The following is a 16,259-nucleotide window of genomic DNA, read 5'->3' on the forward strand; positions in this document are numbered from 1 at the left end:
TGACTAGATGATCTGTATGTCGTCTTCCAATTCTAAAATGTTCCACTAATTTGGATTGCTACAATAATTGCCCTTGCAATACATGCGTGCTGCCACCAAGTAGCAGTAGAGACTACTAGTTCCTTTTTTATCCCTAGTGGGGGTGCATTTTCACAGCAGACTTATCCGTCAATAGTACAACCTGTTAGTATAACTATAAGATAACAAAATAATCTGGTATTCTTTCCTGTAAAAGAGAAGCTTTACATTGTGTCTGTGAATCGTACCAGAATCACCTGTAGGTTTTTAAATAAGGAGGAAATCCTGAACCCATTGAATGAGAATCTTCAGAGACAGGACTTGGGCATCTGGAATTTTGGGCTCCCATCATTTGTATATTTTATTTCATTTTATTTTGGCCTATGTACAATATTTGTCACATCCTTTTGAATCTTTAAAAGTTTCTTTTTGTTTTAAATCTTAGAATATTCCATAATCTTCACCTACTTTTCATAAGGTGTTATCTGTTATGTTTATTCGATCTTGTGCTTCTCCTGGTTAAGACTTCTTTCTTTCCTTTTTTTTTTTCGGGGCCCTGCCTCATGTCTTGCAGGATCTTAGTTCCCTGACCTGGGATTGGACCCCAGGGCCCCAGCAGTGAATGCGCCATGTTCTAAACACTGGACCACCAGGGAAGTCCCAAGATTTCTGTTTTAAATGACTTTTCTCCCACTCTAATTCATTCCTGGGATCAGTTTCACGTTTGGACATTAAAGCAACCTTGCATTGCCAGAAGAATAAAGCTACTTTGATTCTGATATATGATTGTTTTACATACCATGGATATAGTTTGTGCTTCTCTTTACACATTTTGCATGCATGTTCAAAGGAGAAACTGGCCTGTGATTCTATTCTTGTAATATTCTTTATAGATTTTTTTTAAGATTCTATACTTTATTTTTTATTTATTTATTTTTGGCTGCATTGGGTCTTCATTGCTGCATGCGAGCTTTCTCTAGTTTCGGCGAGCGGGGGTCTATTCTTTGTTGCGGTGACTAGGCTTCTCATTGCAGCCTTCTGACCCATGGGCTTCTGACCCCATTCGTCGGTGCTACTTCAGTTCCTTACCCCTTCCCTTCTGACCCTGGGCGGTGAAATCCTCTTTCTGCGGCTGGCCTGCGGCAGAAAGTCAATGAGGCAAGAGTAGGCTTGGAGTATCCAAGGAGCAGAAAGGATGTCAGCGTGTGGAAAACAGAGCGAGCAAATTGGAGAGGAGAAGGAAACAGTCAGAGAGGAAACAGACACCCAGATTTCTAGGTCTGTGGAGGCACTCTGAGGACTTTGCATTTTCTGTGAAGAAGCCATTGAAGAAATTTGAGTGACATGATCTGACTTATGTTTTAACAAGATCTCTCTGGATGCCACGCTGATTAGAGACTGTAGGAGAGCAAGGACAAGGCCCAGAAGACCAACAGTTGATTCAAAGAACTGATTACTCAAACATGGTCCCCCTCCTCAGTGAAGACGCAGAGCAGGAATTGGCAAATAATGGCCACGAATCAAATCAGGCTCTCAGCCTGGATCTGTGGGACTGTGAGCTAATAATGGTTCTCACGTTTAGAAAGCTTGTTGAAGAGGAAAGAGGAGGACAAGCTACAGAAACTCTATATGGCCCACAAAGCCTAAGATATTTAAAATCCAGAAAATGCTTTCCAACACCTGACGTAAAGCATGTGGCTGGTAGGAGGTCCTCAACCAAATTTGGAAGAGGAATACATGAGTCAGTTAGTTCCTGAAAACACTGTAAAGTGATAGGTGTCAAGAAACATTTACCCCTTCACCCTTAACCTTCACAAATGATGCCAGTTCCATTGAGCTGTTGAAAAATACATTCTGGCTTTCAAAAAAATAACCCAGAGGGCATTTTCTCACATAGGCAAGGTCATAAACAACTGTCAAGTGAAGCTGAAATAGCAACAAATCAAATAATAACAAAAAACAGTTTTACAGATTTTTAAATCTTACAAAGCATTTTCATGTTCATTATCTAATTTAATCCTCAAATCAACGTCATGAGATAGTTATAATTTCCCCATTAGAAATGACCACATATGAAATCCTTAGTGATTGCTCAAGAAAAGCTGAAATCTTGAGTGTTACATCTATTAAGGCCATGGTTGGGTGTTTTCCCATGGGAACATTGGATGCTAAAATCCACAGGGATTTTCAGCTCAAGATGGCAGACTAGGAATTATATTTACTTTCTGTTCCTCCTGAAACCATATCTAAATAAAACTGTAGAAATACCAAAATTAATCAACCAATAAAAGCCAAGATATTTTGGAAGTCATCAACCACAGAAAGATTTCAACACATTTCGAGAAGGCAAACAATGAAACGGAGGAGCCATGAATAAAATAATGAAGAAAAAAAGGCTGAGCCTAAGTAAGGTCTGCACAAAGTCACTCAGCTTTTGCTGAGCTCTGGTTATAGTCAAGGGCAGAGGAAAGAAGAGGGGCTGAAAACAAGGAGACAAACGTCATTTTAGGAAAAACACTTCATTTAATGAGCTCCAGGGAACACTCAGCCTGCTGCCATACTAACTGATGAATTACAATGGATTGTTGGTAAGCAAGACAAGAAAACAGGGAAGAAACAAAAGAAACAAAAATCAAGACACTGTTTCTAACTGAACTCTTCTCAAATGAGATCGAGGAATTATGGTTCAATGCCACAGCTGTAAATCATTTCTGCTCTTGGAGAGGTTACAAAGGGCTTATAATATTTCCCTTTTTTTCAGACAGAATTTAGGTCTGAGCAAAAGCTTTTGTGTCCTTCAACCCCAAAATTTATTGGGGATGGAAGCCCAGATTTGCTGGGACATACCATAAAAAGAATCTCATGAGCAGAGGGTCAAACTGATTTTGGAATATATGAATTAAGCCCAGTGTGAGTTTCAATAGATTTTTATATATATACATATATATATACATTTTTACTGATCTATATGATTTTGGGTTCTGAAACTTCTATATGTCTCATGCATGATACATAACAGACAATGTCAGCCCAGGAGGGAGAAAACACTCCAATGAAGCAAGCCAAAGAAACAAGTTTTAAGCAAGGTCAAGTGATGTATAGACCACGATTGTTCAATTCCTACCTGTCATGCTGAAGCTTCCAGCTCCTGAATAACAACACATGCTTCCCTTGTCCTAGACAGCCAAGAGTACGTCTCCTCCCTTGGGCATAAGAATCCCTAGAGTTACATATGTGTAGTAAAGAGTGGACCCAGCTGTCATACTCACAATGACCAAATTGTGTTGATCGTACTTTATACCAACACATCGCTCCACGCTGAAGTTGCAATAAATGATATAGTTGCTTTCTAGACATGAATGAGACGCCTTACTGGATATACTCCAGGAAGGCCAGAGAAGCTGGCTTCTAATCCATACGGAACAATTCACTGGTGAATTTCTTTCAGGATAGCCCATGATTTATCTAGAATATCATCTTTACATATCTGGATCCTTCAAACTAGACAAAGGGAAAATACGGGCTTCAAGCCTCAATTCGAAATATGGAATGGTGCCATGCTGACAACTGGTGGTCCCTGACCTGTATCTTCTGAGATTAGAACACAGTGTGGTGGATGACCAATTCAGGCGTTGAACAAAAGAAGACCTCCTACAGGGCAGTGTAGCTGTTCGTTACAGGTATGGCACTTAGGACTAAGTACCATAAGGACTACAAGAAAAAAAAAAACAAGTAACACATGAAGCATATACGATAAGGAGGCACCACAGTCCAGAGCACAAGCTCTGGAATCACACAGGCTTGGATCGAATCCCGGCTAAGCCACTACCATCTATATACCCTGAAGGACAGGCCAAGGGTTAAATGTTCTTTTACCAAATTTCAAACAAGAAGTGAAGAAAGAACCTATCTGCCAGGAAGGGACATCGTGGGCTGCAGCATCCAGTCAGATCAGGGCTCTGCATCTCCTGCTCAGAAACCTTGGCCACCTGACTCATGGTGATGCTGGCAGCTGAGCAGCCCTGGAGAAGGCGATCCTGTCTCCAGGTCTCGCAGAGGAGCTGGGGAGGTCTCCGGACGAGGTGGCCCACACCCTGGTAAGCTCTGGCTGCCTCCTGCCCTCAGGTCTGAGCAGGCTCTGGCCTCTGGGCCCCGTGGTGGGGAAGGCCTGGCCGGTACATACGCAGGGCTGAGGGGCCTGCAGAGCCAGTCCCCAGGAAGGGTGAGCTCTGGAGGAGGCTTCCACAGTCCCCAACAGTCTCCGCATGGTGGCCCAGCTGTTGCCAAACACCTGCCACCCACAGCCAGACGTCCCAGCCACTAGAAGGTCCAGAAGGGGCCCCGCCCTTTGCCTTTGGGCCGGGGTTAAGCCACCAGCTGGGCTTGCATGTGACCCCTGCCTCACCCCCTGCCCCGCCCGCTCTTTCTCTGTGACACGTACAATGGATATGTCATAAAGCCAGGCAGAGCCAGTGCTATAAATTCAGAGGAGTTAGAATCTAGGAAGAGGCTCTCCCACTTTCACTCTCTGCTCTCAGATCAGGCAGGCAGTACCTCTAATATGGAAGCTATGGACACCACACCTCCTTCACACGCTGTCCTCTTCCATTCTGCTCCTGTTTTCCCCAGCACCCCATTTACGGCTTTGGCGGGCATCGGTGCTTCAGCAGGAAGCACGTCAGACCCCGAACCTATGGACACCACACCTCCTTCATACGCTGTCATCTTCCATTCTGCTCCTGTTTTCCCCAGCACCCCATTTACGGCTTTGGCGGGCATCGGTGCTTCAGCAGGAAGCACGTCAGACCCCTAACCTATGGACACCACACCTCCTTCATACGCTGTCATCTTCCATTCTGCTCCTGTTTTCCCCAGCACCCCATTTACGGCTTTGGCGGACGTCGGTGCTTCAGCAGGAAGCACGTCAGACCCCGAACCTATGGACACCACACCTCCTTCATACGCTGTCATCTTCCATTCTCCTCCTGTTTTCCCCAACTCCAGCCTGAGAATGTGCCGAGGCCTGTAGCCTAGTTACGCCAGCTCAGAACAATGATGAGCACACCTTTTTCCAATCACCTTTCCTCACGCTCCCCATGCCTCATACTGCCCTGCTTCTTTATTCTTTATCCCACAGATACCCAAAGCCCCTTGCCTTTGGGGAGGCAGATTTGAGACCTATTGTCACGTCCCGTCCTCGCTTGGCTGCCCTGTGAATAAACCTCCTCTTTGCTGCAAACCTCAGCATTTCAGTGTTTTGGCTTGCTGCGCCTCAGACAGGATGGTTGGGAGCAGTGGTACAGGTCCCTTGCCTGTGAGGGAAGCTGGTTCCTAGTAGTCACGTTGCGGATGTTTGCTCCTCTCGGGTGGGGGTGCGGCAGACATCCTGCTCTTCCGGAAAGGGAGAAATGCAGGTGCCAAACCCTTGCCCTCAGCGTCACCGTCACCTAGGAGCTTGTTAGAAGCACAGAATCCAGGCCCCACCCAGAACTACTGAATACCAGCCTGCATTTAACAAGATCCCCAAGAGAGGCATACCCATATTAAAGTTGGAGAGGCACCAAGCTGTCATCGTCTTCTCCGCAGCTAATGAAAACGAAGCAAAGATTCATCCCGAGCCGACTCTGCCTCAGTCACCTGGATATCACATGAGCTCATTTAATCCTCCCCAGAACCTGCAAATGAGACTGAGGGTCAGAGTGGTCTAGCACCCAAGGTTCCATAAAAGAGCATGACCAAGGCTCACTGGAGCCCAGACTTCCAAAAAAGAAGGCCCCTGAGCACAGCATGGCACCACCGCAGCCCAAACCATGGGCCTCGAGGGTAGGCCAGACTCCCCACGCAGAGTTCACACCATTCGACAGATGCCCACAGCAGACCACATGGCAATATGAGAAGGAAGTTCTGATTGTGGAATCTCTGAATTTTGAGATTTAAAGAAAAAAATCTGTTTTCGGGGGATGGTTAAAACTGTTCTACCAAGGAGTAAAGAGAGGGCATCTCAAGGCCCCTTCTGGACTAAGAATTTAATGCCTACTTATTGAGAAATGCTCCGTGCATTTGCTCAGCCCTACGTCAAGATGAAGTTCCCTGTGCCCTAGAAGCTTAGGTTCTAAAAAGGCCACAGAAATGGGTGAGGCCTAAAAAATGCCACAACAATGCAACGGCCTTAATCAGACTGTCTTTGCTTTGCCTTGCTTACAAGTCACTGACTTTAAACTGAATATGGTGTCATGTCTTTATGTTTCTTGAAGCTTTTTTTTTTTTTTTTTACAAAAGATCATATAAAGATTTTCTTCCATGGTAAGACTTTTATATTGTATTTTTCTTAAACTGGACTGTGGTACATTTACCCTCCATCAGATGATTGCTTATAACTCACCTTGCTTTATTAAGAATACCGCTAGAGGCTTCTATGTCCCTACTAAAAAAAATACATTTTCAGGCCCATTCAAACCAAGGAAAATCCAAGATTTCAGTGCACAAGATAATGAAAATTCTCTCTATCCGCGTCTTTTACTACTTTTAATCTGTTAACAGTCCCTAAGTGTGTCAGATGAAAGGTACTGTCGCGGGAATTGACATCGTTAACAGCATTCCATACAGGTAAGTCTTGATTGTTCCAATTTCTCAAAAAGTTGGACACATTTACCGCCTCTATGACATCTCTAGGGTGTGTGGAAGAAATAAAAAAGAGGCCTGTACAATGTATTTCTCAAAATATACACACAAATAGTTTGCACATACAAACAGGGAAACCTTATAAATAATGTATGGGGAGCAAAGTATCGTCGGTAACGGAACTACTCATTTCGAAAGACAACACTGTCACCAAGTGTCCCCTCACCAAAACTGACTGGGAATTTTTAGGGGCCACCAAACCAGAGGTGGAGATTTTTAGGCACATTCTTGCCAGAAGAGAGAGCCTAGGGCTTAAACCACTCAACTTGTTGGCACGAATGCCAGGGCAACCCAAGCAAGTGGATATACAAGCCTACGTAACGCTTGGAAGTAGGAAGCTTTGGGGGACTACACCTGGACTGGTACTGGCCTCCCTCCCCAAAGGGACAAGGAGAGCAGAAACCTGGATGGAGTCAAGAGAGAGAAAAAAGAAAGGCAAGGCTGGGTATGGAGCAACGTGTGGATCCAGGAACATGTGTCTCAGAACTGCCGGGGCTCTGCAGACCAGCTGCATCCCCATTCTCCTTGACCCTCATGGGTATAATGAACTCAGGGTGGGCGCATCCCGGCTGCCAAGTCACTTCCACCTGTCCATGGAGTTGACAGTTACTTGCTCACAGTGAACCAACCTCTCTGGACCTAACAGCTACTGCAGGAGGCGGTAGTGGAGAACAAGGTGACGACAACGACCAGATGCGAAAGAGGAAGAGATGTCCAGTGGACCGACTGGGTGGACTGATGGTGTGGGGTTAAGTCTGCAGAGCTAAAGGGGCCAGATGTAGAAAAGGGAAGGGGAACCATGAGGATATGGTCAAGCCCCATCGTATGGATGGTTCATCCATATGTTGTATGCAAATTCCATTCAATTTGCTCTGAGTGAACAAGAGAGAACAAAATTATCCTTTAAACCATGTCAGTGACTTTATTTACCATCTCATTTGATGAGCTCATAGCCCAGGGTCAGAGGGAAATGGGAGCTGTGAGTCTGCCATCTCTCAGGAAGTCTCAGGCCTCAGAGGCCCCTCAGAGCCAAACTACCTCACCTTTTGCACTTTTCAAGCAACGTTATTCCTAAGCGCGAGTCACCCTCTTCATCAGGTTCTCCAAGAAACAGCAATCTCTCCCAATGAGAGAGGAAAAATGGGCTACTTTGGCTTGCTGAGGCACAATACGTAGTTCTCCAAAATGGTACGTGCCTGGGGGATTTTTCAAGAAAATTAAGCATCAGTGGTGATTTGTTTGTCTTCACATAACGTATGACCCAGATGTGCTGAGAAATAAGAAAAGGACGAACGAATCAAGGGCAGCTGATCCAAGGAGGCAAGGGGCAACTTCCACAGCCTACGTGGAAAGCTAGAGGGAGGGACCATCCAGCTGGTGGGAGCTGAAGACAGGCGCCAGTCCTCCTTGGGCTCGGGATGCCACCCCCTCTTCCTACATCTTCACGCTCTACTTCTCTTTTGGCCCCTCCCAGCCATATTAAAGAGCCACAAGGAAATGCTCTCCTCCATTCCATTCTCCTGTCCTCCTATCCACCCCTCCCTTCTTTCCCTTTGCCATCAATTTCTTGACTTGCCCCCCATTTCTCCCCTCCCATCTACACTGCGATCTGGTTTCTGCCCCACTACTCTCGTGAAACTGATCTCCTTGAAGCCCCCAATGATTTCTCCGTTGACAAGTCCAGGGGACTACTTCTCAATCCTTCTCTTTGTGACCGCCAAGCCCAGTTAGATCTTAAACAACGTCTCTGTCTTGAAAATCTCTTCCCTTGGCTTCCGCGCCACCTTTCCTTTTCTTTTCATGAGACTGATCACAACCAGTGCTGCAGATTCCATCGAATTAAGGAATGCTGTTGCCTACATGTGTGAATGAGCTGTGAGTAAAGTACTGAAGTAGAGGACACCTAAAGTGAAACGTCTTCATGAAGGTCCACGTGGCTGAGCAGCAAGTTAACCTTTCATACATGTGCTAAAGAAGAAGAGTTGGGTTTTACTTTATTTACTTTTCCCTGGACTGTGTTGAATGACTATCATCTACAAGTTCAGCCTACTTTTTGCTGAGGATTAATGCACTGGGAGAGCTGAGAGAAAACTGAACAATAGAGCTGTCTTTTTCTTGACCAGTTCACCTTAGTTTCCCAAACTCTAAGTCTTTCCCGAATTCTTTCTCCTTTTTATTGTAGTAAAATGAACATAACACAAAATTCACCATCTGGATCATTTTACAATTCACTGTACCATTCAGTGGAATTTACTACTGTCACAGTGTTGTGCAACTATCACCACTGCCGAGCTGCAAAACATCTTCATCAACCAAGAGGAAACCTACACCCATTTTAAGGAGTCATTCCCTATTTCCCTCTCTTCCAAACCCCTGGCAACCACGAATGTAGAATCTTTTCTGTGTGTATGGATTTGCCACTGCTGGACATTTCATATAAATGGAACCATACAATATGTAGCCTTCTTTCACTTAGTTGCATCCATCATGTAGCATGTACCAGAAATCCACTCACTGTTATGGCTGAATCCTTCATACTGTTTGAATACAAAATTAAAAATACGTTGAGAGTGAAGCTCTGTTTTAATGGCACATCTATTAGGCCAATTCATTGAAAGAAGCTGAAGATGGAGATATTGTTGTGAAATGATAATCGTTGAGAAGCCTCAGCCAATTCGATAATGAAAAGTTTGGGAAATGTTGCAAAAAATTATCTGCTTTATATTAAAAGCCTATTAAACAAGGATGCAGGAGATTGTCTTTTTCTTGCAGGTAACTTAAATGAGGCAGAAAGAAATAACTGCCCTTTAAAACACATTTTGAAAGGATTCTCTTTATTCTTAATAGACGAATGGGAGTACAGGAAGTTCACATCCAATATGGACTCCCTGTCCAAACACTGTTTATCGTTCTAGCCACCACTATCGAATTATATTTCTTGAGGGTAAGGCAGCTCAATTCCTGCATATTACTTTCTAAAATTCGTCCATCAAATCCATTACTACAGTATAAACAAGAGTTGTTCATGTTTAAGTGCACTTCAACTATCAGGTATAAAGAACCCCCAGTAAGAAAAAGAATCCTATATCTCTTGCCAGAATGTGGTCAGCTCTGGGGTGCTCTGCTAGCTGAAAGACACATTCATTATTAAGAGGATAGAGGCTGTTTAAGAGGGATGAGAGCCAAAAAGTTTTAACTACATATATGTGTTAAGAACAGTGCTAGGTTATCTCATATTCTATATCAGTCAAGGCTCACCATTTTACATACGTGAAAAGCAAAGTTAAAAGTGTATTAGTAGGGCTTCCCTGTTGGCGCACTGGTTAAGGATCCACCTGCCAGTGCACGGGACACACGTTTGAGCCCGGGTCCGGGAAGATCCCACATGCCGCGGAGCAACTAAGACCATGTGCCACAACTACTGAGCCTGCGTGCTAGAGCCCGTGAACCACAACTACTGAAGCCCACGCACCTAGACCCCGTGCTCAGCAACAACGAGAAGCCACCACAATGAGAAGCCCGCGTACTGCAACAAAGAGTAGCCCCCGCCCACCGCAACTAGGGAAAGCCCGTGCACAGTAACGAAGAGCCTAGGCAGCCAAAGATAAATAATTAAATACGTCTATTTTAAAAAAAAGTGTTTTAGTAACTTACTAAAAGACACGCAATCAGTAAACGTGAGCAGGAATTCAATCCCAAATCTGTCACACTGAAGTTTAAGCTAATACTTGAGATTAATAAAAACAGCACTAAATTAAAAGTTCAGAGATATTTTTTATTTCATACTTTCACTAATGCTCTTTGGAGATAAATCATTTCATTTATATGGGCCTTAGTTTTCACAACTATAATAGTTGGAAGCTTGACTAGATGATCTGTATGTCGTCTTCCAATTCTAAAATGTTCCACTAATTTGGATTGCTACAATAATTGCCCTTGCAATACATGCGTGCTGCCACCAAGTAGCAGTAGAGACTACTAGTTCCTTTTTTATCCCTAGTGGGGGTGCATTTTCACAGCAGACTTATCCGTCAATAGTACAACCTGTTAGTATAACTATAAGATAACAAAATAATCTGGTATTCTTTCCTGTAAAAGAGAAGCTTTACATTGTGTCTGTGAATCGTACCAGAATCACCTGTAGGTTTTTAAATAAGGAGGAAATCCTGAACCCATTGAATGAGAATCTTCAGAGACAGGACTTGGGCATCTGGAATTTTGGGCTCCCATCATTTGTATATTTTATTTCATTTTATTTTGGCCTATGTACAATATTTGTCACATCCTTTTGAATCTTTAAAAGTTTCTTTTTGTTTTAAATCTTAGAATATTCCATAATCTTCACCTACTTTTCATAAGGTGTTATCTGTTATGTTTATTCGATCTTGTGCTTCTCCTGGTTAAGACTTCTTTCTTTCCTTTTTTTTTTTCGGGGCCCTGCCTCATGTCTTGCAGGATCTTAGTTCCCTGACCTGGGATTGGACCCCAGGGCCCCAGCAGTGAATGCGCCATGTTCTAAACACTGGACCACCAGGGAAGTCCCAAGATTTCTGTTTTAAATGACTTTTCTCCCACTCTAATTCATTCCTGGGATCAGTTTCACGTTTGGACATTAAAGCAACCTTGCATTGCCAGAAGAATAAAGCTACTTTGATTCTGATATATGATTGTTTTACATACCATGGATATAGTTTGTGCTTCTCTTTACACATTTTGCATGCATGTTCAAAGGAGAAACTGGCCTGTGATTCTATTCTTGTAATATTCTTTATAGTTTTTTTTAAGATTCTATACTTTATTTTTTATTTATTTATTTTTGGCTGCATTGGGTCTTCATTGCTGCATGCGAGCTTTCTCTAGTTTCGGCGAGCGGGGGTCTATTCTTTGTTGCGGTGACTAGGCTTCTCATTGCAGCCTTCTGACCCATGGGCTTCTGACCCCATTCGTCGGTGCTACTTCAGTTCCTTACCCTTTCCCTTCTGACCCTGGGCGGTGAAATCCTCTTTCTGCGGCTGGCCTGCGGCAGAAAGTCAATGAGGCAAGAGTAGGCTTGGAGTATCCAAGGAGCAGAAAGGATGTCAGCGTGTGGAAAACAGAGCGAGCAAATTGGAGAGGAGAAGGAAACAGTCAGAGAGGAAACAGACACCCAGATTTCTAGGTCTGTGGAGGCACTCTGAGGACTTTGCATTTTCTGTGAAGAAGCCATTGAAGAAATTTGAGTGACATGATCTGACTTATGTTTTAACAAGATCTCTCTGGATGCCACGCTGATTAGAGACTGTAGGAGAGCAAGGACAAGGCCCAGAAGACCAACAGTTGATTCAAAGAACTGATTACTCAAACATGGACCCCTCCTCAGTGAAGAGGCAGAGCAGGAATTGGCAAATAATGGCCACGAATCAAATCAGGCTCTCAGCCTGGATCTGTGGGACTGTGAGCTAATAATGGTTCTCACGTTTAGAAAGCTTGTTGAAGAGGAAAGAGGAGGAGAAGCTACAGAAACTCTATATGGCCCACAAAGCCTAAGATATTTAAAATCCAGAAAATGCTTTCCAACACCTGACGTAAAGCATGTGGCTGGTAGGAGGTCCTCAACCAAATTTGGAAGAGGAATACCTGAGTCAGTTAGTTCCTGAAAACACTGTAAAGTGATAGGTGTCAAGAAACATTTACCCCTTCACCCTTAACCTTCACAAATGATGCCAGTTCCATTGAGCTGTTGAAAAATACATTCTGGCTTTCAAAAAAATAACCCAGAGGGCATTTTCTCACATAGGCAAGGTCATAAACAACTGTCAAGTGAAGTTGAAATAGCAACAAATCAAATAATAACAAAAAACAGTTTTACAGATTTTTAAATCTTACAAAGCATTTTCATGTTCATTATCTAATTTAATCCTCAAATCAACGTCATGAGATAGTTATAATTTCCCCATTAGAAATGACCACATATGAAATCCTTAGTGATTGCTCAAGAAAAGCTGAAATCTTGAGTGTTACATCTATTAAGGCCATGGTTGGGTGTTTTCCCATGGGAACATTGGATGCTAAAATCCACAGGGATTTTCAGCTCAAGATGGCAGACTAGGAAATATATTTACTTTCTGTTCCTCCTGAAACCATATCTAAATAAAACTGTAGAAATACCAAAATTAATCAACCAATAAAAGCCAAGATATTTTGGAAGTCATCAACCACAGAAAGATTTCAACACATTTTGAGAAGGCAAACAATGAAACGGAGGAGCCATGAATAAAATAATGAAGAAAAAAAGGCTGAGCCTAAGTAAGGTCTGCACAAAGTCACTCAGCTTTTGCTGAGCTCTGGTTATAGTCAAGGGCAGAGGAAAGAAGAGGGGCTGAAAACAAGGAGACAAACGTCATTTTAGGAAAAACACTTCATTTAATGAGCTCCAGGGAACACTCAGCCTGCTGCCATACTAACTGATGAATTACAATGGATTGTTGGTAAGCAAGACAAGAAAACAGGGAAGAAACAAAAGAAACAAAAATCAAGACACTGTTTCTAACTGAACTCTTCTCAAATGAGATCGAGGAATTATGGTTCAATGCCACAGCTGTAAATCATTTCTGCTCTTGGAGAGGTTACAAAGGGCTTATAATATTTCCCTTTTCTTCAGACAGAATTTACGTCTGAGCAAAAGCTTTTGTGTCCTTCAACCCCAAAATTTATTGGGGATGGAAGCCCAGATTTGCTGGGACATACCATAAAAAGAATCTCATGAGCAGAGGGTCAAACTGATTTTGGAATATATGAATTAAGCCCAGTGTGAGTTTCAATAGATTTATATATATATATATATATATATATACGTATATATATATATATATATAGGTGTGTATATATATATATATATATATATACATTTTTACTGATCTATATGATTTTGGGTTCTGAAACTTCTATATGTCTCATGCGTGATACATAACAGACAATGTCAGCCCAGGAGGGAGAAAACACTCCAATGAAGCAAGCCAAAGAAACAAGTTTTAAGCAAGGTCAAGTGATGTATAGACCACGATTGTTCAATTCCTACCTGTCATGCTGAAGCTTCCAGCTCCTGAATAACAACACATGCTTCCCTTGTCCTAGACAGCCAAGAGTACGTCTCCTCCCTTGGGCATAAGAATCCCTAGAGTTACATATGTGTAGTAAAGAGTGGACCCAGCTGTCATACTCACAATGACCAAATTGTGTTGATCGTACTTTATACCAACACATCGCTCCACGCTGAAGTTGCAATAAATGATATAGTTGCTTTCTAGACATGAATGAGACGCCTTACTGGATATACTCCAGGAAGGCCAGAGAAGCTGGCTTCTAATCCATACGGAACAATTCACTGGTGAATTTCTTTCAGGATAGCCCATGATTTATCTAGAATATCATCTTTACATATCTGGATCCTTCAAACTAGACAAAGGGAAAATACGGGCTTCAAGCCTCAATTCGAAATATGGAATGGTGCCATGCTGACAACTGGTGGTCCCTGACCTGTATCTTCTGAGATTAGAACACAGTGTGGTGGATGACCAATTCAGGCGTTGAACAAAAGAAGACCTCCTACAGGGCAGTGTAGCTGTTCGTTACAGGTATGGCACTTAGGGCTAAGTACCATAAGGACTACAAGAAAAAAAAAAACAAGTAACACATGAAGCATATACGATAAGGAGGCACCACAGTCCAGAGCACAAGCTCTGGAATCACACAGGCTTGGATCGAATCCCGGCTAAGCCACTACCATCTATATACCCTGAAGGACAGGCCAAGGGTTAAATGTTCTTTTACCAAATTTCAAACAAGAAGTGAAGAAAGAACCTATCTGCCAGGAAGGGACATCGTGGGCTGCAGCATCCAGTCGGATCAGGGCTCTGCATCTCCTGCTCAGAAACCTTGGCCACCTGGCTCATGGTGATGCTGGCAGCTGAGCAGCCCTGGAGAAGGCGATCCTGTCTCCAGGTCTCGCAGAGGAGCTGGGGAGGTCTCCGGACGAGGTGGCCCACACCCTGGTAAGCTCTGGCTGCCTCCTGCCCTCAGGTCTGAGCAGGCTCTGGCCTCTGGGCCCCGTGGTGGGGAAGGCCTGGCCGGTACATACGCAGGGCTGAGGGGCCTGCAGAGCCAGTCCCCGGGAAGGGTGAGCTCTGGAGGAGGCTTCCACAGTCCCCAACAGTCTCCGCATGGTGGCCCAGCTGGTGCCAAACACCTGCCACCCACAGCCAGACGTCCCAGCCACTAGAAAGTCCAGAAGGGGCCCCGCCCTTTGCCTTTGGGCCGGGGTTAAGCCACCAGCTGGGCTTGCATGTGACCCCTGCCTCACCCCCTGCCCCGCCCGCTCTTTCTCTGTGACACGTACAATGGATATGTCATAAAGCCAGGCAGAGCCAGTGTTATAAATTCAGAGGAGTTAGAATCTAGGAAGAGGCTCTCCCACTTTCACTCTCTGCCCTCAGATCAGGCAGGCAGTACCTCTAATATGGAAGCTATGGACACCACACCTCCTTCACATGCTGTCCTCTTCCATTCTGCTCCTGTTTTCCCCAGCACCCCGTTTACGGCTTTGGCGGGCATCGGTGCTTCAGCAGGAAGCACGTCAGCCCCCGAACCTATGGACACCACACCTCCTTCATACGCTGTCATCTTCCATTCTGCTCCTGTTTTCCCCAGCACCCCATTTACGGCTTTGGCGGGCGTCGGTGCTTCAGCAGGAAGCACGTCAGACCCCGAACCTATGGGCACCACACCTCCCTCACACGCTGTCGTCTTCCATTCTGCTCCTGTTTTCCCCAGCACCCCATTTACGGCTTTGGCAGGCATCGGTGCTTCAGCAGGAAGCACGTCAGACCACGAACCTATGGACACCACACCTCCCTCACACGCTGTCATCTTCCATTCTGCTCCTGTTTTCCCCAACTCCAGCCTGAGAATGTGCCGAGGCCTGTAACCTAGTTATGCCAGCTCAGAACAATGATGAGCACACCTTTTTCCAATCACCTTTCCTCACGCTCCCCATGCCTCATACTGCCCTGCTTCTTTATTCTTTATCCCACAGATACCCAAAGCCCCTTGCCTTTGGGGAGGCAGATTTGAGACCTATTGTCACGTCACGTCCTCGCTTGGCTGCCCTGTGAATAAACCTCCTCTTTGCTGCAAACCTCAGCATTTCAGTGTTTTGGCTTGCTGCGCCTCAGACAGGATGGTTGGGAGCAGTGGTACAGGTCCCTTGCCTGTGAGGGAAGCTGGTTCCTAGTAGTCACGTTGCGGATGTTTGCTCCTCTCGGGTGGGGGTGCGGCAGACATCCTGCTCTTCCGGAAAGGGAGAAACGCAGGTGCCAAACCCTTGCCCTCAGCATCACCGTCACCTAGGAGCTTGTTAGAAGCACAGAATCCAGGCCCCACCCAGAACTACTGAATACCAGCCTGCATTTAACAAGATCCCCAAGAGAGGCATACCCATATTAAAGTTGGAGAGGCACCAAGCTGTCATCGTCTTCTCCGCAACTAATGAAAACGAAGCAAAGATTCATCCCGAGCCGACTCTG

Source organism: Orcinus orca, chromosome 12 (genome assembly GCF_937001465.1).
Source record: "Orcinus orca chromosome 12, mOrcOrc1.1, whole genome shotgun sequence".
NCBI classification, from domain to species: Eukaryota; Metazoa; Chordata; class Mammalia; order Artiodactyla; family Delphinidae; genus Orcinus; species Orcinus orca.